We start from the raw sequence: 24,341 nt of genomic DNA, 5'->3' as shown, positions 1-24,341 counted from the left end.
AATGAAACATGTTTCTCAAACTTAGTTTCAATTTTCTGGTTTACATTTTTATGGAGATTGGCCGGTTGTGATTCATATCAACGAGTTAAGTCCTACTCTGTTTCAATTTTAGTACCCACTCTACATATTCAGAACACATGCATTAAGAAAAAAAAAGTATTAATAGCAAAAATTGTTAAATACGTAATATTCACACACTCTAAAGTTGGCTTGGGAATTGTCTGACCACCAATTTCCCTAAACAGATTGATGCGATGAAAGCTCTATGATATTATGCTCCAGCCCCAGGTATTTTTGAGATGCTCTACCTTCTAGAACATCCACATTACAATTGTTCTACTATTTAAGTTTGGGTACACTGCTGTGTTTGCTTGGGAAGAAGAAAAGCCAGCACAGGAATCATCTATGAAGCACATGGGCTGTAAGACTCATGGATTTCCTCTGAAGCCAATGAGGCTGTGGGGCGTGACACCTCCTGGGTGGAGTTGTTAAGGCTAAGAACAAAAGTGTCCTTTCATATGGCTTGGCTGGATTGTGTCCACAGTCATTAATGGGACAACAATTTCACTTTCTGTGAATGCAGTGGCTAGATAATACCAGTCAGGAAATTGGATATAAAATGCATACAATTTTATTTCCCCAATTATTACATCCTCTTCTAAAATTTTCTCCCTTAAGAAGTTTATTGTCTAATTGGTAAAGTGTATTTAGAGCGTCTCTCACGTACATTATAGCCTTTTAACTGATTAAAGAATGAGTTAATAGTTGAAGAATTTAAAAGATTTTACATACTTCCATTCAGATTTGTTAACTAGTTAAATCAGGTTTTCTCATCTGTGGCACAGTTGACATTTGGGGTTGGGCTGCTCTGTGCATCATAGGATGCTCTCTACCCACTAGATGCCAGGGCACTCCCGCTCCTTCCCCCACCACTTATGACCATTTACAAATTTCCCCAGATGTCCCTAGTTGTCCCTGAAGGGTAGGCAGTGGAACTGTCCCCAGCTGAGACTGAGGTAGAGCACAGAGCTGTAATGTATATTTTCACAGAGTTTGTGACTTCAGTTTGGAAACAAGGTTTGTTAAACAAAAGACAAAAAATCATGTTTCAGAAAAATCATGTTAAAATCGGCACATTTACGATAAATGATGTATTGAAATATCTCAATGCTATATCATTTTCCAAATGTCCCAATCTCTCTTTATAAGCATGAATTACATAAAAATCACGTGTTGCTTATAAGTACCAAATTTATTTATTTATGTGATTTATTTTTGCTATAAAATGTTTACTTTTCTGCACAAACAAGCGTATTTTTCTGGCTGCTGGATATTTCTATTTTATGCTGAACTCAATGGGCCATTACAGAGCAGCTGTTTGTGGAATCGTATGAAAACACTTGAGTCATTTTATTTTAGAATCTCACATCTTCACATTCAGCGGTGCAATTTTAAGCAGTTCACTTATGAAATGATGCTATTCTGGTTATTTGGAACTCATTTACATCCCTCTAAGTACCCAGCAGGAAGTCTTTAATAATTGTGGTATGCTATCGTTCTGTTTTACTTTGTTCATCATCCTATAAGAGACTAGTGACTACTAATCTAATTCTATCTTGTTCCTTCTCTATCATGTACTGGGTGAAGTTATGCTGATTTCTGTTAGGCTTTAAATGGAGAACAGAATTGTTTGCTTGAGATAGTAACAGAAAAGCCTTTTATTCATATTAGAACTATTTACGTTCCAAGGGCATGATCAACAAACAAACAGCAAGGAAAAACAGAAACAGAATGAAAAATAGAGGGAACAAACTGCAGGTTGCCAAGGGTGGGGGGAGGGGGGAGGGGCCAAAAGGGTGAAGGGGATTAAGAAATAAAAGCTCCCACAAAATAAATAAGTCATGGAGATGGAAAGCACAGCATAAGGAATACAGTCAATATTGTAATAACGTTGTATGGTGACAGATGGTGACTGCACGTATCATGGTGAGAACTGGGTAATGTACAACTGTGGAATCATGGTTGCACACCTGAAATCAATATAACATTGTATGTTAACCATACTTAAATAATAAAAAGAAATAAATACATAAAAGTGAAAAAAATAGATTCAAGGGTAGGATTAAAATGCAATGGCATTCCTTGTCTCATGATAATTTTTTTATTAGAAAGTACTTTTTTTTTAAATTTTAGAGAGAGAACATGCTCACAAGTCAGGAAGAAAAGCAGAAGGAGAGGGGGAGAGAGAATCCCAAACAGACTCCCTGCCAGCTGTGGAGTCTGAGGCAGGGCTCGATCCCACGACCCTGATATCATGGCCTGAGCCATGTCAATCAAGAGTTGGACACTTAACCACCAGGCACCCCTAGATAGTAGTACATTTTAAGAAATGCCCCATAAATGATATATCTTAACATGTTTACTCTTAGAAAGCCTCAGGTAATTTAGCAGTAATAAGAAATGGTTTCATAATTTTAAAATGTATTCACCATCGTAGTACAATTTAATGATATTAAAAATATAAAATTTTAAATCCTTTTTAAAAATTCCTTATTAGAAGGACATGGGATAACTGGTGTTGAAACAGTCCATTTTTTTTAAATTTTTATTTTATTATTTATGATAGTCACAGAGAGAGAGAGAGAGAGGCAGAGACACAGGCAGAGGGAGAAGCAGGCTCCATGCACCGGGAGCCTGACGTGGGATTCGATCCTGGGTTTCCAGGATCGCGCCCTGGGCCAAAGGCAGGCGCCAAACCGCTGCGCCACCCAGGGATCCCAAAACAGTCCATTTAGTGTACTGAAATCCCAGGTAAAGAGAGTCACTTCTTTCTTTGGAAATCAGTAAAAGAGTTGTAAATGATATGTTGACTGCACACCAGCCTATGTCATAGAAGTATGGTTCATCTTTCCCCATCTCAGTGAAGATGACTTTCACCACGGCCTTCAGACATAGTAACTTGACAGCGACTGCAAGCAATTGTACTTAAGAGCTCCAGATTTCTAAAACAAAAACAAACACAAAGCACAGGCCCAAGATAAGAATGTAATTTTAAATTCCTCATTAACTCAATAGTACTCAAGCACCAATTTCATTGCTTCTTTTTGACTACAGAGCCCAGCAAAGGAGTCTGTTGGTGGTTGGGAATGGGGTACACTCTGAAGAGATTGCCAGTGGCCCCAGGAAGGTATGAAACCACAGGTTGGTTATGGGGAGAAGGGTTTTGAGTAAGTGCTACAGGGCAGGGGAAGCAGCTTACGCCGGAAATAGGAGGCTTGTGGGTGTGTGGGGTCCACTTCCAAATCCTACAATTTTTAGTGGAACATCCAAAAACATGAGCAGACCTGAACAAAACTGAACTAGCTCTCAGGGATGAAATAAAACACATTAACATTATACAATTTATTAGGGTATCAAGAAAAGCACCTGCAGATGGATCAATCTCTTGCTGGAAGTTTGGAGAACTGTGTACTGCCCTCGCATTACTCTCTCATACCTGCCCACAGCACAATGCACAAATATCCCAGGAAATAGGTGATCTGTCTTGGCAGTTACTTGGCCCTGAGCACTGCTTCTTGCCCTCTGAGCTCAAAGCTAGTCGTACCACCTCTACACTGCCTCACAGGATTTACTCAGTGAGATGCCCTGGTTGATGTGGGTCTCCAATCAGTGGAACAAATGGTGATTACATTTTCATGGTGTTTGGCAGCATGCTTGTGCAAGAGGTATGGGATATGGGCTAGTGAACAGGGACAGGCATCCTTCCTGCGCCCCTCGCACCTGCAGATGCTACCAATCCATCACTGCACTAACCTCAGTGAGGCCTGGGTTTCTTCATACAACAGTGCCCAGGGGACCCAATTCTTTGCAAATTTATTGAGTTGGGACTAGAGTTGAAACCTCTGCATCATCTCTATTTTAATTCTCTCTAGGACACTGACGAGCTTACCATGCCTCTTGGTCTTGACTTTTTTATCTGTAAAATAAAAGGAGGCACATTTTTCAAATCCATCATCATTAGTCTGACTGGAAGAAGGAAGGTGGAATATATAAATTCAGGCTTCGTCCAACTCATGGTTTAATCATAAAAACATATAATATTAGACTGCTTAGGAGAATTCAAGTATTTCTCTTGCTTAGTATGGCTTATCTATGGGAAGATTACACTATTCCAGAGTATTATTAGAGCTCTTGAAAAACATGTATAATAATTCTATTTATAAGGCAAAATTAGGTTATTACCCAGAAATTATTTCTTAGTACTGAGCAGGAATTCTGAAAGTTAAGACCAATTAACAGTAAGGCAATGTCTTTTTTAAAATAACTCATTTTTTCCAGCATTCCTTTCTAAAAATTTTCAAGTCTTAGTAATTAACTCTAGCTTCCGATTGTACTGTTTTTAGCACTCAGTGTTCACATGAGAGCAATCTGACCAAAATTCACTTAACATATGGAGCTGCAGCTGTTCTAGAAAAATGAGCCGAAGAAGACTCTGATGTTGGCTCCCTAAGTCCCAGGTATGGTGACTAAAATGTGAAATTAAGAGTTGCAATCAGGTTCCAGTTGTGCAGCACTGAAAGAACTACCATTGTTAGCAATTTTATTACATAAGAAGCATTCCCTTTAGAAATGGCTGGACCTTTGCAGAAGGGCCAGAGATGTACTTTTGAGGGATGAGGTCATGGTGCCCAAAACTAGCCTCTGGAGACAGCTGTCTTGGCACAGGCACTTCTGTAAGTATGTGTGACCTTGGAAAGCTTTGAAATATCTTTGTGTCTTATTTCACATGTACAAAAGAAAGATAGCACCTACCAGTGAGTGTTCTTGTGTGGTTCACTTGGGTAATCTACGCACAGTTCTTTGAACGCGGTCACCTGCAATGGTCCAACAAATTTTAGCTATTAATATGGGAAAACATGAAAACTATATGTTCCTTTGTGTTTCCTTTTTTTAAATATTTTATTTATTTATTTATTTATTTATTTAATCTTAGAGATAGAGCACAAGCAGGAGGAGAAGCAGAGGGAGCACAGAGCCTGATGTGGGGCTCACTCTCATGACCCTGAGATTATGACTTGAACCAAAATTAACAGTCGGATGCTTAATCAACTGAGCCATCCAGGCACCTCTGAGTTTCCTTTTTTTTTTTTAACTTGAAGATTGTCTTATAGAATGAGATACAAAGCAACATATTTGTAAGCTGTACAAGAATGGGTGGCAAAAATACTGTAAATTAAATTCAAAAATAAATAATACCTCAAGAAAGTCTACACAAATAACTTGAAATAGTATTTAAGGCATTGAAAGTATTTAGATATTTAAGTATTCAAGCTGTTCACTGTGGATGAGAAAAGATATGGCTCATGAGCATGAATATCTGGTTAATGACATAGGTGTAACACCAGAGTTGATGATGAGGTCCATAGTCATAGTATGGTGGCCAAAGCCATTCCTCATTAACCAACTGCTCTTGCTGCAATTTGGCTTCCATGATATCCCATTTATGGAGCAAGAGTGGTAATTGGGGAGTACAATATCCCATCCACTTGGTAGATATTTTTATGTAAGTTTGAGTTTCAGTGATTTCTGAATCCTGGAAGGTGATAACCTCTGGATACACTAATAATCAAATGTCAACACTTGCAGTAATGAGCACCACATGGAATTGGGTCACTGTACTTGATTAGGAGCTCTCTAAGGATGCTCCCTATCTGGGTGACCAGAAAAATTGTCACTAATGAAGCTTGATTTCTCCCCATAAAACTTTTCTTTCAAGCAGAAATAGTTTGGTGGGCAGATAACTATTGCAAAGTTTTTATTGGGCAATCAAAATAATGAAAGTGAACTTGAGCAACACAGTGGTTGGAAGCTTCGTATTCTGAAATAGATGAGAGACTTATTAAATAGGAAAAGTTTTAAAATTGCTATTCAAATTGTAAAAATAAAAAAGTAATACTTGACTACATGTAGGGTAAGTATAAAATATAAGATATATCCCTTCATATCTCTGTGGTCTTTGACTGATCTTTATCTCCCCAGAACCAGTTTCTTCACCCCTGAAGTGGAATCACCTAACTTTATCTCAAGACAAGTTTCTCTCTGAGGGCTTGGCCACTACAGACAGAGAAGGCCCTTCAGCCCATGCTCCATGTCCACAGAGTTCTGTGATTGCACTTAAAATGATGAAAGGATCTTTACCTGATCTGATACCTACCCATTCAACACTCATGGACACACACACACACACCACACACACATGTACGCACACACACACTCATGGAATTTTAGGTGTTTTGGAGGAAAGAAAATGTTCTTATTGTATTTCCTGCATTAAACAAGGTGACTCCATATGTTTTTGATATTATTTGGAATTAACTGAAAAGTATTAGTTTCCTAGAGAAGTTAAATAAAATCCCTAATGGGAATGCAGTGAATAATGCTTCATTCAATTTAGTGTTCAGTGAAATATGGTGTTTCTTTTTTTTTTAAGATTTTATTTATTTATTCATGAGAGACACACACACAGAGAGAGAGGCAGAGACATATAGGCAGTGGGAGAAGTAGGCTCCATGCAGGGAGCCCAATGTGGGACTCAATCCCGGGACTCCAGGATCACGCCTTTGACTGAAGGCAGGCGCTCAACTGCTGAGTACCCCAGGCATCCCAAGTATGGTGTTTCTATTTTAGTTTCCAAGTGGTACAAAATAACCATATCCCAACTCAACAAGATTTTATGGTAAGCAACATTCGGTGAATGAATTAAAGTAGAGGCACAAAATTGCTTTCTGCGTGTTGGACTTGGGAATTAGAGTGAGGTGCTTACATACCGATCTGCTTTTCAGCAGTAGTTTTGAGAAGATTCAACCATGAGTGGTCAAAATATCAGGGCCTCATACTCATTTTTTCTCTCAGCAAGTGTCAAACATTTCTCATTCAAAGCCACTCATAGAAATCAGGACACACAGACACAGAGATAAAATAGAATGTATAAAGAAGTACTACAAAATACGTAAGAACAGACAAAATGGAAGAGTAAATTTACAATGAACATAAAAAAGTTCTGACCTTTACTCCAGAGATTACAAACTCAGATCCATCCAGGAATATATCAGCAATGACTGAGTGACACCAGCAGATGATGGTAGCAATCTGGAGTCCACATGCCCTCTCCCAAAGGGAGACTAGAAACCAGCCCCTGCTGGTTGTTGCTGATAGGAGCTCAGGTAACCCAGTGAGGGTTTTCAAATAAAATTAAATTTCCAAATTTTTTATGGGAGGTCTCTCGATGTTTTTAATATTGTGTGTGCCAAACAAAACATGTCTGTGGGCCATATGTGGCCCAGAAAAGCCAAGATATAACCCTATTCATGTAAATAAGAGTATATTAAATATTTATATCTAAAAATGTAAGAAACACTAGTTTTAATAATCATAAAGGTAATATTTTACCTTCGGACTTTGACAGAACAGGAAAGTAAAATCAAACAATGCAAACAAACAAAAGCAGATATGCATTATGTATATATAAAATTTAGGCCACAATCAATTAGGTTCATCTTAGAACTGTAAGTTCAGTTCCACATTAGGACATCTTAAGTGATATAAAATAAACCTCTGAGGGCAAAAGAGGAGGTAGCAAAATTCAACATCCATTCCAGTTACAAAATAGTACTGTGTGAGACTTAAGGATAAATGAGAGGATTGGTTATTGGAAAGTCTGGTTTCAGGTCAGTTAGCACTGTCCCTCCAACTCTCCCCAGTACCTAGATGCCTACCACTAGACAAAGCATTGCAAAGGTCTTGTTTATAGAAATTTGCCCCCAAATACTCATATTATGGTCTTTAGAGTTATTCTCCTGCCTCTTTACCTAAGATGAAGCTGCTAATTGACAAGACTTGCCCATACAAAGAGAGCTCCCAATTAGCTTTTATTGTTTCCATCTCAAATATAAGTAAAAATTTGGATTACTTAGTGAAACCCTTGTAATAAGAAAGTCTCCATAAGGATTACCTGGGTGACTCAGTTTGTTGGGCATCTGCCTTCAGCTTAGGTCATGATCCCAAGGTCCTAGGATCAAGCTCCACATTGGGTTCCCTACTCAGTGGAGAGCCTGCTTCTACCTCTCCCTCTGCCTGCAGGTCCCCCTGCTTGTGCTCTCTCTATCTCTCTGTCAAATGAATAAATAAAATCTTTTTTTTAAAAAAAAGAAAGCCTCCAAGATTAACTTGATCACAAGAGCAGATGATACTGCACAAAATAGATGAGACTCAAAGAGAAAAAAAATAATGTCTATAGAATGATTCAAGAAGATAAGTTTCAAAAAGAAAGTTCATCCATAAAGTAAGAAAAAGGTGCTATACAAAACTGAAAACAAAGCAGCACCAGGAAATTAAACTATGATTTAAGAGATTTTTAAATTATATGATAACAGTGGTGGGAGTTTGAAATAAAGGAGCTATCCTAGAAAGTGGAGTAATAATCAAAAGCATGGAAAATATGAGTGAAAAGATAAACAATACAAAAAATCATTCCAAGAAATTGCACCCAATTCCAATAATTCCACTCAAGAAAAGAACAGAAATAAATAGATGGGGAAATGATAAAAAAAATCACAAAATAACTTCCCAGAATCAGTGATCAGGAGTGACAGGTAAAAGAAGACCAACAAATGTCCAACCAAATGAATAAGAAAATAATCTCATTGAGTGTATCACCACAATAATTGAGAACAGCAAGTTTAAAGAGAAGTTCCTAAAAGTGCTAGAATAAAAATCACCACAAAGAGATGGGAAGAAGAAAACTATCAGATTTTCCCATTACTAAGAACAGAACTTCAAGCCAAAGGATTTATGCTTCAGAACTGTACATAAGAGAAACTTCTTAGAATTTTGTTGCAGCATGACTTTCAGTGAAGTAAATTTTAAGAACAGATACACTTTCCAATTCTAAGGGTTCAAAGTCTATTCCTACTCATCTTCACTTTTGAATGTGCTTTTTGGGAATAAGCGATGGCTCCTCAAATGGAATCAATGACTGGATACAAGTAGTAGTACTCCCACTTAGAGTAGTGATGAGGGAAGATAAAACAATAGTATACAGATAGTAGACACAGAGAATCTAGAAAGCCAAGGAGGACTGAGGACTCCAAGACATAGTTACATTGAAAAGAGGGTGTATAAGATGTTTGGAATCCATTTTAGGATGTGCAACATCTAATAAAATAATAAAGTCAGATGATACAAAGAAGAAAACGTAATCATAAATGATGTAGTATTTACAATAATTAGAGGCAGTTCTGGAGAAACAAACAAGGGCACACACACCAACAGAAGATGAAAACTATGTCCATAGTTAATAGATGATAGATTGATGACTAGATAGATAGATGACTAGTTATATGATGGATGGATAGATGATGGATGGATAGATAAAGACAGATAAAGTGATATACATCATATTAAGAGAAGCTATTGGTTTATTTATTGCAGCATGATTGACAATAGCCAAGATATGGAAACTGGCCAAGTGTCCATCAACTGAAGAATGGACAAAGAAGATTATATATATATATATATATATATATATATATATATATAATTTTATTATATATCATATTCTATTTATACATGTTATATATAATTATTATTCTAACTACTATTCTATAAAATATATAGTATATATAGTGTATATATATATTACTATATAGTGTGTGTTTATACATATAGAATAGAATATTACTCAGCCATAAAAAAGATTGCAATCTTTCCATTTGCAACAATATGGGTAGAGCTAGAGAGTATTAGGCTTCAGGAAATAAGTCAGTCAGGGAAAGATAAATACCAAATTATCTCACTTGTATTGGAATTTAAGAAACAAAACAAACGAGCAGAGGGAAAAAAAGAGAAAGAGACAAAACAACAAAGAGATTCTTGATGACAGAGAACACACTGATGGTCACCAGAAGGGAGTAGATGGGTCATATGGGGGATGGAGATTATGGAGTGTACTTGTCATGATGAATACCGAGTGATGTATGGAATTGTTGATGAATCACTATCTTGTATGCCTGAAACTAATACAACATCATATGTCAACTGAGATTAAAATTGAAAAAAAAAAACTTTTGAAAAAAGAGAAGCTATCAAAAAAGAATAAATGTAACAATTGTTCAACCATAGGAATAAGACTGTATACCTGTGAGAATAATTTTGGTTTTGCATCAGGAAAAAAAAAACCCTTATAAACTCTTGTAGAGCAATAAAGTCATAAAAGTAAGGGTAGTTTCATGGAGGGTCATAGAAAGAAATAGAAATATGTTAATTTCACCATCTTTCTACTAGGAAATCAATCAGTAGTGTCTGATATTGAAATCCATCTTTAAAAAGCCAAGAGCAGGACCCCGAGCTTTTAAATATTTTTGTAATATCTTTTTGCTTATCCTTAAGAGCATATACTACAAATTCACACCTCTTGTGGTAAAGGAACATTTATCTGAATTTCAAAAATGTCTTTAGCTTCACTTTTTCCTTCTTCTGTTAAATTCAACTTATATTAAATTGTATACCATTAATTGAAATGCTGCATGTTTATTAGTGAATTTATTGGTAAAAATTCCTGACTTAATAGCTGCTATATTTGTAATTCCACAACTGAGAGATTTTTCTGCAGGGACTTCATTTCCAACTTTCCAATGTCATCAAGACATTGAAACTTTTCATTTCACACAGGGCATTATTAAAGTAAATTCAATCTGAGACTTTAGTCAAAGATAGAGAATCAAACTGCAGACTGTCAGTGATAAAGTATTTTTGAGTGAAGAAGTTGTAGTTACAGTAAATGACTTGTCTTTGAAGTCTTGTGCTCCTTGAGTGTTACTTTACTTATCTTTCAAGATGATGAAAGCTTTGGTCCATCACATTCTTGATAGATCTCCATGCCATCACCTTATTTTTTCTATACCTCCTTTCCTAAGAAGACGTATTTTTTATTTATGCAATTTTACAGTTAATTGATATAGCCATGTAAAAACCCAATGTTTGATTTTAAGGTATTCTTAAAGCTTCAGTTATATCCTGAAGGGTCTTGGTTTAAAATGTTGATTACTACCAGTTTGGTCAGTTCAATAGATCAATTGGAAGATCTGACCTTAAAAATGTTGTATAGTTAGACTACTTGGCACTATGACCAGTAACCCACTTGTAAACCAATCAACATCATGTTTTCTTATACAGAATTTTAGATCAATTTGGCCTTACATGAAGGCTGTGCCAAAACATTTGTGTATACATCTTCTATGATGAAGAGTTATAATACATCAGAGATTTCCAGCACAAGTTTAGATAGATGAGGAATTGGGTTTTCAGTAATCAAAAATGCCCAGGATGAAATTTGTTTAATTGGTAGACATTCGTTTATACTTACCAAAAACTTGGAGATACAGATTCACATGCATCAGAGCCAGTAAAATATTATAGCCAAGCGTATATTGATGCCATTTTAATAAAGTTATTTTTACAGTTTCCCACAATTCCCTCAAACTGGAAAGTTACACACACACACACACACACACACACACACACACACACACATACACTTGGGTGTTTAGGTGTTTTCTGAGATTAAGCCAGGCACATGATTCTATAATTTTAGGTAAATGCAGAAGTCCAAAAATCCCAAAGTCATAAAGACAAAAAAGAGTTCCATATTTTCTGTCTAATTCTAGACTATAGAATTGGCCAATAGAAATGTCACCAGTTGTAACCATTACTATCAAATGGAAGATTGACAAATCTGACTGCATAAAAGTGTATAACTTAATACAGAGAGTGACATCAGATACAAAGTAAAAACACAAGTCTTCCAGATACGACAACTTGGCCAGTCATGAAAGCTAAATGACATTCCTACTACAAAATACTGAAAAAATGCAGGCTGATATTTTCAGACTTTTTAATGCATGGCTAAGTCCTGTAAATACAAAAAAGTTTTCAATTTTTGGAATTTCCAAAACCAGCACCTTGTCCCTCCCATTGCTGTGGGGCTTAAGTTCACTCCACCTGTGTGCTTTTCTTTTTCTTTTGCAGTAGTATAAACTAAGCTAACTTTATGGAAGTTGATCGGGCAAAAGGAATAAAAATTAAAGTGTATATATGTTTTGAGCCAAGAATCCTACTTTTAGATTTATCTACTCATACAGATGTACACAAAAATACCTACAAGGATTTTATTTAAATAAAATACACAAATAGAAAACAAATACATGCCCATCAATAAGGGTGTGAAACTATAAGTTAAAGAATAGCCATTTTTCACAATAATAAATACTGGGCAGCTAATAAAAGGTGGGTCTGGGGTGCTGTCATGAAACATGGCCAGTGAGCATGAAATAAATATAGTGTGAGTTCATTAAGAAGTGTGTACATGTTCTCATGCAAATAAATTTACAATATACATATCATTGTGAAGAGTGGTTACCTCTTAGAAAGAGTAGATGTCATTTTGTAATATGATTGCAAAGATCTTTTAAACAAGAAAATCTAATTTTTTATTTGATTTTTTTTGGTGAGAATTTAATCAGGGTCAGTGTTGAAAAACCTGTGCCCCTTTATTTGTTGTTTTCTGCTGAGACTGTGACAGACAGAAGCACTGACTATTTAGGGCACCTGGGTAGCTCAGTGGTTGAGCGTCTGCCTTTGGCTCAGGCCCTGATCCCAGGGTCATTAGATCGAGTCCCACATCAGACTCCTCGCAGGGAGCCTGCTTCTCCCTCTGCCTATGTCTCTGCATCTCTCTCTGAGTCTCTCATGAATAAGTAAATAAAATCTTTTTTTTTAAAGCACTGAATATTAAACCCCATTCAAGAAAAAAAATCTGGGGGAAACATCTCTGTAGCTGAAAAAAGTGGAAGTTTGGAGTAAAATAGTATTTATATAATAAAATGTTGAACACAGATATCAACAAAATTCTAAGCTTTATATAAGTGTAGGTGGTATGCCTCTCAATCCATACACTCAGGTCTGCAAGGTATATATAGGATTCTAAGCAGAAAATAGAAAATTCAAGTTCATTTATTTTCACGCTCTGAAGCAGGGTGCCTATCCAATGTTTTATTAAGCATCAAGCCTACTCATTGGCCTGGCTGACTCATGCCAACCACACATCTCCCTGGCCCCTATGAGGCCAGCAGGCTTGACAGGGGATGCTGTGGACCTACACACCCACCTTTCAAGGTACACAGACATGATTTCCATCTGAGTCTTGCTACCTGTAGGGGCTCCTATATGCCTAGCAAGGAGGCACTGAGGCAGCAAAGCGCCTGGCCAGGATACTCTGCTCTCAGGACCCATAGACTCCCTCCCCTTCCAGGTGTTCTGGAACTCCCATGTCCTGTTCTCTGTCTTTCAAGGTTTTCCTCCTGACCAGGACCCTCTGGAAATGCCATGGTAACATCTCCAATGGGTTTAGTTTTTATACTAGTTGGAGAGAGACAGATTGCCTTTGCTTTCATCCCAGCCAAAATCCCCAGAGGAGGGACATATATAAAAGAATCACAAAGCCTGGCTACTTGCTCAAAATGAGGAGAAAGAAGAAATTATAGGAAGTACCAAAACAATGTTTTATTTCAATAACTTATTTTGGACACATGAAGAAAGCAGATTTAAGCAAGGCAAATTTGAACCACAGTGAAAATGCTAATGGCAAGAAAGCATCAGAAGAAATAAAGATTTGTTTTCTAATTTAAAATCAAATTTTAAATAAAACCATAGCATCCAGTTAAAGGAGAAAGGCAAATGAGCTTTTGAAGCCAACAAAAAGCTAAGATAGATGATCTGCTGGACCTGCCTTCCAGCAGAGCTATTTCCCTGTATGTCATTGTGCTTGGCATGTGGTCCCTGTCCTGGAGGGTCAAGGAGCAGCTGGAATGGAGCCCCAGGTCCCTCTCTCTACCTGGTCCACCATGCCTGAAGCTGCCTGGAGGCAGCTAGAAAACATCCTGACCCCCAGAGAGAGCCTCCAGCCCAAACAGATCAAATCCCCCGAGCTGCCCCTGAGGTCTGCTACACAACGGGCAGGTGTTCCCAGTTCCCACCTTCTGGGTCAAGGTAACGTCCAAGAAAAGGAATCTTGTTTATCTTTGCATTTCCTGCACACTAGATAATGTTGACTGGAAAACATAACTTACTCTCACATTTCACAACCCTGACGAAAAAATCTAAATAAACAAATAAAGGCAATTCACAAATATGCTGCAGGACAAGGGGAGGAGAAAGGTCTCTGTTTTTGCAGTGATGAGAAACCTACCGAAAACCAGGTGGGGCAGTGAGAGGTGCAAAGGCAAGGGGCTTGGGGCTTGGGGCTTGGTTTTGTCTCTCTGCCCCATCAAGAGAATTAAAAGCTGAAGTGATGCTGGTGATGAAGCAGAAAAAGGCAAGAGCTACTAGCATGGAGCCCTTGAGCAGGTGGAGGGAATGATGCCTGCCTGCTGGTGGGGAGCAGGCCTGGAGACAGGGGACCTGGAGCCTGAGCACCTGTGTGGGGAGCCCTGGGGAGGTGGCTCCAGGAGGGTCTCTTCCAGGTGTTCTCACTCCCTGCCAAATGGGGCATAAGAGCATCAGCTGCAGGTGAGGAAGTCGTGGAGAGAAACCCACCAGCGATTTGACAGATGCAAGGCCTTCTGGGGATCCTCCACCTCCTGCTCTCTGCTGCTCCTCCTGCTTCTCCTGTTCCCCTTTCCTGTAGGACATGTTGCAGCAGGTCCCACTTTATTTTTTTTTAAAGATTTCATTTATTTTAGAGAGAGAGAGAGAGAGCACAGGCAGGAGGAGGGGGAGAGGGAGAAGCAGGCTCCCCGATGAGCAGGGAGCCCCATGCAAGACTCCATCCCAAGACCCTGAGATCATGACCTGAGCCGAGGGTAGACACTTCACCCACTGAGCCTCCCAGGTGCCCTGCAGGCCCCACTTCAACCACAAAAACAATTCTCCAGATTTTAACAACTCTGGCTACTGGTAACCTCCACACTAATAATTTGAAAATTGGACAAAATGGTGATTATCTAGGAAAAATGAAACATTTAAAATTGACTGCAGAAAATATGTGAAATCTATAGAAGAAATTACCAAAGAAAAAATTTAAGAAAATAGGCAACTATTTTCCTCTTTTGAATAAAGTAATATATTATAAAAGCAACATATGATCAAGGCTGAACATCTAACTGATAAAATCCTACATGATCCCTGATAAAATGACTTCTGCAAGTGAAGTCAGGCTATACTGCCCTTTTCTCTGTAAATTAATCCAATGGATCTCTTTTGTCCTGTAGATCATCTACAAACTCCTTGGATAAGCATACACATAAAGACCCCTTAATGAACTAACCCTTCTCTGCCATTTTACTTCCTTCCCTGTTCATTTTATTACACTTCAAGCAGGCTGAGTAATTTGTGTTTCTCTGACCTTGACATTATCTGTCCATTACATCGTAAGCAATTTCTCCTCTAGAATGTCCTTTACTTTCTCATCTTGTTAAATGCTAACTCATTCTTCAAGGCACAGGTCTAGTGTCCATATGCCCATGAGCTTAAATCCATCCTCTTACTGTTTTGTATTCACCTCTATTTTAAATTTTATGCTATCCTTGGGGATAATTATCACCATTCAGTAGATTAACTTCTTTAAAACAGTGATTTTGTTTTAATCATCCCTGTAATGCCCAGAGCAAAGCACGATCCTTGGTTCTTGAAAGCTATTTCTGAAACAGAGTCAATTAGTCCTCATGCCTGGATATATCCACTCTCAGAGCTCTCCTTTTATCCAGGGCTTTCATATGGCACTTAGCAAGAAAACATCCCATTTAAGTCTGTCTTGGCTAATTTATTTGCCTCTTAGAGACACAACATTAATATAATAATAATAATAAACCCCTAATGATTAAAATTACATTATAGCACGACATTGAAATGACATTTTGTGGTTGACAGAATCAAGCACATGACTCAAGCCACTAACTTAGTGGCTAAGTTAACCACTAAGTGGCTAAGTTAACCACTTAGTGGCTAAGTTAACCACTAATCAAGCACATGACTCAAGCCACTAACTTAGCCACTAAGTCTGCTAGGCCTGCCTTGCCCATGTGCAGAGTTGGAGAAGGCAAAGAGAAAAGGGTGACTTGGGACAGGAAGAAGGGCTTGTTTGTTTCTGCTGCTTATTTTTATTTCTTAATATTTCTGATGGAGGCATTGACTTTGTATTCTCTCTGTTCACATCAGTAAGTCTCAAGTTGAAGAGCCAGCTTTCCTGATGGGGTGAACAAAGTTTCTAATGAGGAGGCCCCTCCATAGAGGAGGTATTTTCCCCTTCCCCCCACCCTCCATGGTTAGTGAGAGTCACTGTTGTGGGGGATTGCTTTTTACCAGCCACCTATTTTTTTTTTAATTTTTTAAATTGTATTTATTTATGATAGCCACACAGTGAGAGAGAGAGAAGCAGAGACATAGGCAGAGGGAGAAGCAGGCTCCATGCACCGGGAGCCCGACGTGGGATTCGATCCCGGGTCTCCAGGATGGCGCCCCGGGCCAAAGGCAGGCGCCAAACCGCTGCGCCACCCAGGGATCCCACCAGCCACCTATTAAAGCCTATTGCACTTACTTTGATCACATCTGTTTCGTTCTCAGGATAAGTAAAGTAACTATACCATTTTGTAGTAACTATTCTGCTATAATCATTGCCCTCCCCATGTACTGAGGGACATGCATACTTCCCATATATAGTTTCCCCTCTGTCTCAGGCAGAAGAAATTGCTTTCTTGTAATAGTTAGTCCCAGTAAAGACAGAGTAAACATATTCTTTAATCAGAATATGTTACAACCTAATATTTATTAGTAATTTGTTTTTGTTAATTTTGATTACCTATGCAAACCCTTAAACAACCGGGCAAATGGATCAATTTGACAGGAAATATCAGTTAACCTAATTGTTTGTCCTTGATTCACTGGCATTACCATGGGATGGCTTTGAGATATTTGGTTTTAAAAGAAAGAAATGGAATAAGGTCAATCAATATCTTTTAGTTATATGAAATTGTAAAGGATTGTCATCATTACAATGTTTGCTTTTAGACAGTAGATGCAAGGATCTCCTACTTGTGCACTAACTTATAATACAACTTTTTAAAAAGAAAATAATATGACAGTGAACTAAGGTGAAGTGATATGTTTCTATTCAGGAGTAAGTCCATTCTCATTTGAGAGTATAAAGCTTGTGCCCCCATATTTCATTATTTCATTCATGTAAAATGTTCTGACTGCAAAATACAGAGAGAGAAAGGAGATTCGTGTTTGTCTGAGAGAGAAGGACATTGGGGGTTAGTGCTAACTGAGATAGTGTTTCTTTTGAGGGCGTGAGATTGTTCTCGAATATGATGGTCGTAATGATCACACAACTCTGAATATACTAGAACCACCACATTGTATACTTTAAAAGGGTAAATCCTATGACATGCAAATTATATCTCAATAAAATGTGGTATGGAGAGATTATATCTATGTTGTATTTCAATTGGTCTCCATAGTAAAAGCACAGTAATTCTTTTCTTGAACTATGTTCATTGTTTTAAGACCAGAAATATCATTTTAAGGCTGATATTATTCTTATACCTATTAATTATATAGCTTATTCAAAAATTCTTTTTTTTTAAAGATTTTATTTATTTATTCATGAGAAACACGGAGAGGAGAGAGAGAGAGAGAGAGAGAGAGAGAGAGAGAGGCAGAGACACAGGCAGAGGGAGAAGCAGGCTCCAGGCAGGGAGCCTAATGTGGGACTTGATCCCAGGTCTCCAGGATCATGCCCTGGGCCAAAGGCGGCGCTAAACCACTGAGCCACCCGGGCTGCCCTAACTTATTCAAATATTCTTATAACTTTTGACTACCTTCACCCTATTTTGCCCACTGGTCACCACCACCCTCCCCCCCGCCCCTGCCCCTGGCAACCACCAATCTGCTGTCTGTGTCTATGAATTTGAGTGTTTTAGATTCCACAGACCAGTGAGATAATACAGGATTTATCTTTCTCTGATTTATTTCACTTAGCATAATATCCCATTGGTTTTCATGGCTGGATAATATTCCATGTATACGTATCACAATCTCTTTATCCATTCACCTGTTGACAGACACAGAGGTTATTTCCATCACTTGGCATTATAAATAATGCTACAATGAACATGCAGTTACAAATATCTCTTTTAGAGAGTGATTTTGTTTCCTTTAGCTATGGGCTCAGAAGTGGGATTGTTGGATCATATGGTAGTTTCAATATTAATATTTTTAAGGAACCTCCATACTGTCTTCCAGGGTGGCAGCACAAGTTTGCACTTCCACCAATAGTGCACAAGGGCTCCCTTTTCTCCCCATCTTTGCCAACACCTGTTATTTCTCATATTTTTAATGACAGTCATTCTAACAGATGTGAGGTGATATCTCATTGTGGTTTTTACTTGCATTTTCCTGATTGTTAGTTATGTTGAGCACCTTTCATGTATATGCTGGCCATTTTTTAATCTTCCTTAAAACTTGTCTAATTCAGTCCTTCTGTCCATTGTTTAATTGAATTGAGTTTTTGTAATTGAATTGTATAATTTCTTTATGTATTTTACATTATTTGCCATATTTTCTATCATCCTATCGGTTGCCTTTTCATTGTGTTGCTGGTTTCCTTTGCTGCGTGATTAAAGCTTTAAGGTAATTTGTCCTTTAATAAATTTGCTCAGACTCTAACCAACAGCTTATATGTTCTTCCTGTAGCTATCCTTTCAGCCCTGGCTGGGTCCCAGGCAGAGGAGCAGAAGTCTGAAAAGATAGCCTGCATAGGACCCCTTCCACCACTATACCACCTCACCTCTCAAATCCTTGCAAAGCACATCTGATTCATTGTTCAACTCCACATTTCCTGGAAGGGTTGCTCTCTGAATCTTCCCCCCAAAAATACCTACTTTGCATCTCTGGGGGGCACTCATTAGGAAACACTGCTGCACGAGCCCATGCTCTGCTGGCATCGTCTTTCTGAGGATGAGCCCCTTTGCTCTATTAGGAGAAATGGACTCATGTTTAGCCTTAATAAATAAAGAGCAAGAAGTGATGATTGTGATTCTGTTGAATATTTTCCTTTTAATTCAGAGAAAACTGTACGGAAAGCAGAAGAGTAAATCCATATAAAAATGAAAAAAGTATTCAAATATTGACCAAGAGCATCATTTGGTATTAACACACAAGCCAGTCTAATCTATCCTTGATTAAAGAGGGAAGATGTATATTGTAGGATTTTTACTAATGCAAGAAGCTATGCCTGGGCCTTTTCTTTGAGAATTTAGCTAAAATTAGTTTCTTCTCCATGCAGAATTTGAATACATTAAAAAAATAAAAGAATAATTGTCTTTCATACAATAAATTGTATTTATATTTCTTTTCTGTTCTTTTTTTTTTTTCACCAGAGGATAAAATAGATGCTGGATCCAGGTTTACAAAATACTAACAGCCAAAGCCAGTAAAGATTATGATAAAATCCATTTTTTCTGCAGCTTATAGAGAGGGCTGAAGAAAAATATACTTTACCCAAGACAGCAAGTACAGCCAATCTAGCAAAGCTTTATCAGCCTGTGTATAAAAAGAGGCTGATTATTCTGCAGTAGCTGGACTTTGATGTGTGAATGTTTTATATATATATATATATATATATATATATATATATATATATATATACTTTAAAATCATGGTTTAAGTTCAAGTGAACAGGAAGCCAGAAGCATCTTATCTAGTAGTAGGAACATACTAATGTTTAAAGCGTTTCTTTTTTATCTTTTTAAAAATCATTTTGTAATTAATATTTCAAATGCCTGGCTTGTTAAAAGTCTTAAACGTGAGAATTTAACAATTTTGAATTCAAAACATTCTAAACAATTTATAATCAAGATACCTATCAATAAAATACACAACAAGCTTGTCAAATCTTTTATCTTGTCATCTTGGTCTCCAAAGAGACCCAAGGTAAATATGTCATTCTTGGTCTTTTGCATGTACAAACTTGCACATCTCTGGTCAGGAGTTACATGATATCCACCACACCTTTTAATAAACTGGTTCAAAAATAGTTTATAGGTGTAGAAAAATCCCTGCTACAGAATACTTTAAAGAAAATCTCTAAGAGATAGTTCAACAGATTATTGATTTGAAAAATGCTAAAAATAAGTGAGTGGTATAATTCATTTGGATATGAAAGTCTTTTCATTGTGTAAAAATAATCATTGTTTCCAGGATATACACAGTATAAGAAGACTTGATTTAAACCAGAGGCACCTGCTTACAAAATGTGAGCAGACATATAGCTCATATAATTTACCTGGTGATAAATGATGAAAAACCAGCATAATAGAGAGGGTCCTGGGGAGATTTGTTGTTTGCCTAGTTTGCATAATATTTATTTATCTTTGTAAAGGCTGAGGGAAGTCATTCGAGAGCTGAGGTGTGGATGGAGTGGAGTTGTTTCTCTGGGAGAAAGCTCAGCATAAGCAGTGAATGGAACAGTGGGGACACCCACCCCTCTGTTTCAGCACACAAGCCTCAGATCCTCTTTTAAGATGACAAAAGATTTTGGGGGAAAGAATTTGTCTGTCTTATTCACCACAACATCCACAGAGTCTAGAAAAGTGTCAGGAGCATATTAGATGCTCAGCAAATATTTGTGAAATTAATATCTATTTTGAGCAAGTTAAATTTTTTAAAAAAATTAAATTACTTTTGTTTTTCTTGTATGTGAATACATCATAGAAGCTTTGATAGAGAATTTCTATACTCTTTCCCTCTGCTGGAAACGTTGGCCAAAGATTGACTTTCCTCTGAGCTCTCATTTCTTACTCATATAATAGCTCTTGGTGTGGTTTAGGGATTGTTGGGTCTCACCTGAGACAACAGCTGACTGGTTTACTCCCATTTTTCTGGAGCTAACATTACTAAAAATTATGTTGTTTTGAGATGTTTTCAACTTATTCTTTTAAAAGATGTTTTTCTTTTCTTTCTTTCTTTCAAGGTTTTATTCATTTGAGAGAGAGAGCATGTGTGTGCACAAGCAGAGGGAGGGGCAGAGGGAGAGGGAGAGAGCCTCCCCAAGCAGCCTCCCCACTGAGTGTGGAGCCCAACAAATCACTCCATCTCATGACCCTGAGATCAGGACCTGAGCTGAAACCAAGAGCCAGATACTTAACCAACAGAGCCACCCAGGTGCCCCATCTTTCTACTTTCTTTCTTTCTTAGCACAATAGTATTTGCTCTATTTATGTCTGTGGCAAATGACTAGAGAATCAAAACTCCTTTTTTGACCATTGTATCTTTTATCCTTGCAGAAATATTAAATAAAATAGCCTTCAATTCATTTAAACATACATGGATAGTTAATCCTTATAAAGATAATTCTGGTTGCAGAAGTGTTAGAGCTGTGTATAGTTTCCTAAGATTCAGTGCCAGTTGCATTTGAGGGGCATCTCACTTTTGGATATATGTGTTTATGGGTTTTGTTTCTAATGATGCTAACTTTTAGTATTTCCTAATTCAAAGTTGCTGCAGTCACTTAAATACATCTATTTGGTGGCTGTAAACTTTCCCATTGGACTTAGCTGCAAGGGATTCTGTAAAACATGGTTTCAGCTTTCCTACCCTTTCTGAACAGAAGAAATCTGAAATGGCTTTGTGGGGAGCCAATCCAGGCAACAAATGTATTTACCTACTGTTGACCAAAGGATGGCTGCCTCCTCCTTCAGGCATCACCTCTGTGGTCAAGGCAAGATGAAAAGGGCAAGGCCAGGCAAGCCCTGTCTGTCCTTTAACAATAGAAACAAAATATTTCCTAATACTGGACACCCCTTCCCAGGTGTACTACTTAAATCTCCTTGCTCAGAAAGGCTCCCAGGCCACATAGAGCTGCAAAGGCAAGCAGGGAGATTTCTGAAATACTTTGGTTAGTCCATGTATACTGTTTACCACGTGAGCTGAAGTGTCATTCTGGAATAAAAGTAATAAATGATACTTTCAAATAGTCATGCTTGTAGAGATGAAGCACTCTTCCTGAAAGGAAATCATTTGATAACAAATCAGTCCTGGTAACAAAATTCATCCAAGAGATGAATGACAGTGTTGGATTAAAGGATCAATGGTGAGCACTGAATCCATTTCAGTCCCAAAGGGAAGGCACAGAACAGGAAATACAGGGTATAAATATGACACCACATCAGTCCAACCTGGAGTTGGAAGGGGAGACCCTGGAGCAGGACAGCCGAGCTCCAGTGTTCTTATCTTTCATTATGGGGAGTCAAAAGAATTACCTAAATCTCATAACTTAATTAATAGAAGCTTAAGAGCAAAAATAAATAGAAGCATAAGAAGCTTAGAAACACAAATTATAGTAATGTAGTCAATTCTATTAATGACTTTAATTACTTTAATTTTCTCATCTGGTAATTACAGGAAAGCAGAGGTAAATATATCATTATTTCTTATTATTGTTCACTGGGATCCAGTGCCCAAGATTCCATTAAAAAACTGCACGCACATTATTAAAATTTAAAAAAAAATTTTCAGGATAAAATAAACTCAGACTTAAATCTTCCTAAACATGCAAAAGGGAGATACCCACATTCAAAGACAGTAAATTGATGACACAGACCTTGGGGAACTTATGTGGTTCAGTTGGTTAAGTGGCCAACTGCTCAGATCATGATTTCTGCTCAGATCATGACCTCAGTATCCTGAGGTCGAGTCCATGTTGGGCTCTGTGCACAGCAGGGAGGCTGCTTGATTCTCTCTCCCTTTTCCTCTGCTTGGAACTGCTTTCTCTCTCTCTCTCTCTCTCTCTCTCTCTCTTTCTCTAAGAAAGAAAGAAAGAAAGAAAGAAAGAAAGAAAGAAAGAAAGAAAGAAATCTTTAAAAAACAAAAACAGAAACAAACAAATAAAACCTCCACAGAGACCATGGAGCAAAAATGAAAAAAAAGAATAGAAGAATCTTTCAAAAGGAAATGGGAAAGAAAATGTGAGAGAAATGATAAAACAGAGATCAGACTTTCCTGTCATATCAGTGAATGTAAATTAAAACTACACCAAGTCATTAATGGAAATGTTTCAGTTTTGATAAAAAACAGAAGCCCAACCTATATGCGCAAAGCAATTCAGTCTAGAGTATCTTTACAAAAAAATTGTCAGACATAAAGAAAAAGAGAAACATTAACTGATAAAGTTATACAAAAAGAACTCCAGAGTCATGAGATTGTGTTTGAAGGCAAGGCAACAATATTGGAAGAGAGAAAGAGCCACTTTATAATGATTACCATTCACTGTGGAATAAAGGTCTGGATCCACCAGGAATCCAATGGCACCAGTAAACTGTATTCCAAGCAGAGGCCTCTCCTAAGCATTGCGCCCTGGACTCTGATATATATGAGACTTATTGCAAGTCTCTGCAAGGCTGCAGAAGGTGAAGGAGACCAAAGCCAGGAGATGGAGCATAGGGCCATCCAGGGTCAGAAGTCTACTGGGAATCCCTGCATAGAGCCAACCCTAAAGGATTGCCACACATTCTGTGAAGGAAAACAAGTAAATCTGCCACACCAAAGAGGGCAGGAAGGAAACCTGACATGCATAACTTCAGCCTTGAGTGACCGTATAATAGATCTCGCACAGAGGGACACTTTTGAGGGGAAAAGACACTCTAATTATGTTCTAACAGGTTGGAATGTATACCACTTTAGGTGGAAGGGAAAGGAAACTAACAATTTGTAACCACAACCTCATTCTTCAGCCAGTTTTCAACATGTGTTCACACTACCTAAAAGTCTGTAAAAAACCTAGGCAAATAACCTAATTTCACATCATCCTAGATGGTAGTGACCCCATGAGAAGGCTGAAATAAATGTCATCCCTCTTTGGAGGAACACAGTCTCAGTCTTAAAATAGGCCCCAAAGAATTTTCACAGATGAAATGAAATATGAATTTAGGGGCAGATGTCAGAAAACACAGGAATAAAATAAATTTTGAATGAAAATACAATGAAAAATTCAACTGTAGAAAGAGATCCTTACCCAAATAATGAAAATAATTCTATAGAAGGAGAGACAGGGGCACCTGAGTGGCTCAGTTGGTTGAGCACCTGCCTTCAGCTCAGGTCATGATCTCAGGGTCCTGGGATTGAGCCCCGCCTCAGGCTCTCTGCCAGGTGAAGAGTCTGCTTCTTCCTCTCCCTCTGTCCCTCCCCCACTCATGTTCACTCTCTCTTTCTCTCTCTTTCAAATAAATAAACAA

At 37.8% G+C, this 24,341-nt stretch overlaps 1 long non-coding RNA gene across 1 annotated transcript; it reads right to left on the bottom strand.

Moving 5' to 3' along the window:
• Positions 1–2,865: 2,865 nt before the first annotated feature.
• Positions 2,866–23,409, bottom strand: LOC121476941. The gene is made up of 3 exons (XR_005984059.1): positions 23,371–23,409; positions 4,813–4,874; positions 2,866–3,002 (listed from the first exon to the last, which is right to left on the bottom strand). It is a non-coding gene; the product is annotated as an uncharacterized LOC121476941 (long non-coding RNA).
• Positions 23,410–24,341: the final 932 nt, after the last annotated feature.

This window comes from Vulpes lagopus, chromosome 16, assembly GCF_018345385.1.
Source record: "Vulpes lagopus strain Blue_001 chromosome 16, ASM1834538v1, whole genome shotgun sequence".
In the NCBI taxonomy this organism is placed as follows: domain Eukaryota; kingdom Metazoa; phylum Chordata; class Mammalia; order Carnivora; family Canidae; genus Vulpes; species Vulpes lagopus.
The sequence above is the reverse complement of the archived record's forward strand: the minus strand, read 5'-3'. Positions and strand labels throughout refer to the sequence as shown.